Source organism: Nicrophorus vespilloides, unplaced genomic scaffold (assembly GCF_001412225.1).
Source record: "Nicrophorus vespilloides isolate i.1.1-1 unplaced genomic scaffold, Nicve_v1.0, whole genome shotgun sequence".
Lineage (NCBI taxonomy): Eukaryota > Metazoa > Arthropoda > Insecta > Coleoptera > Silphidae > Nicrophorus > Nicrophorus vespilloides.
The window spans coordinates 1-1525 of NW_017098110.1; positions in this window are offsets into that span (position 1 = coordinate 1).

Sequence of the window (1525 nt, forward strand, 5' to 3'; positions counted from 1 at the left end):
AAATATAACGATCCCCAGATTCGCACAGCCTGGAATCGACTGGTAGCAATTACTCGGCTCAAGGTTCGAGCACACAGGGAGCGGCAGTGGATCACCGTCACCGCGGAGCTGGACTACCGAAACGGGGGGATGTTTTGGAAGCAGTTCAACCGCCTTACCAATCGACGCCCTCCTCAAGAATATCCTCTCGAAGGAGACCCAGTGCCAATACTCGACAGCGAGAAGGCGGAGATGTTCTCGGAGGTTCTTCAATCTGCAAGCCGTCTTGATGATCCTCTCTTTGATGATCGCTTCTTCTTAAAAATCAATACTGAAATAAAATCTATCAACCTTGTTAACGAACTCCACCCTATCCCTGATCCCATCTCCTTGGAGGAAGTACAGGAGAACTTAGTTGAACACAAGAAGAACTCTGCTCCGGGTAACGACTGCATCTCATGGATGGTGGTAAAGAGGCTTCCTGAACCAACCCTCGAGTGGGTGACGGAGATTTTCAACGCGTGCTTATCACTTGGTCATGTTCCTGTGCAATGGAAACATGGAATCGTCAGGATGATAGCAAAACCGGGAAAGGATTCGAAGAACCCTTCCTCCTACCGTCCCATCTCCCTCCTTCCAGTAATGGGTAAATTGCTGGAAAAGTCAATAAAGAAAAGAGTCCTCCTCCACTGCTCCTCAAATAACATCATTCCCAACCACCAATATGGCTTCACCAAAAACACATCCACACGCAATCCTCAATTTTATTACACACGTCACAAATGCCAGCAATTCAAAACACTTCTCCCCTACACTTTTCCTGGACATACACAGAGCATTTGATACGGTCTGGCACAGCGGACTGATCAAAAAACTAATTTCACTCAATTTCCCTCCACACATAATCAAAATAATTCATAATTACCTCAAAAACAGAACCGCAGCAGTCAAAATTGGGAACTCTCTTTCTAACACTTTTGAAATAGGAGCAGGGGTCCCTCAAGGAGCCATTCTATCTCCCATTTTATTTAATATATACTGCCATGACATTCCCACTAGCCTCAAAAAATACTGCCACGTCCAGCAATACGCTGATGACACCGTCATCTGGGCGTCTTACGCCATCGCCGAAACAGCAATTTCCGCACTCCAAGACGCAAGCACCCAGCTTGAAGACTGGATGAGGAAGTGGAGGATAAAACCGAACCCTCTTAAATCCCAACTGATAGGCTTTCGTCACCACACGGTTAAAAAATTCTGCTCAACCCCACTTACCATCCAATTATGGAATTCAATAGTTCCACAAACAAAACTAATTACTTACTTGGGGATTAATCTCTCCCACACCATGAACCCACGTCCTTCAATATCAAAGGCAGTCAAAACAGCAAGACATCGTATAAATCTCATCTCCAACTTACGAACATCCCTTGGCGGATGCTCCGTCACCACTCTCCTACACACATACAAAGCCTTCATAAGGCCGGTCCTCGCGTACACTTCAACCATCCTCACAATAACATCAAAATCAGTTAGCCACAAAATC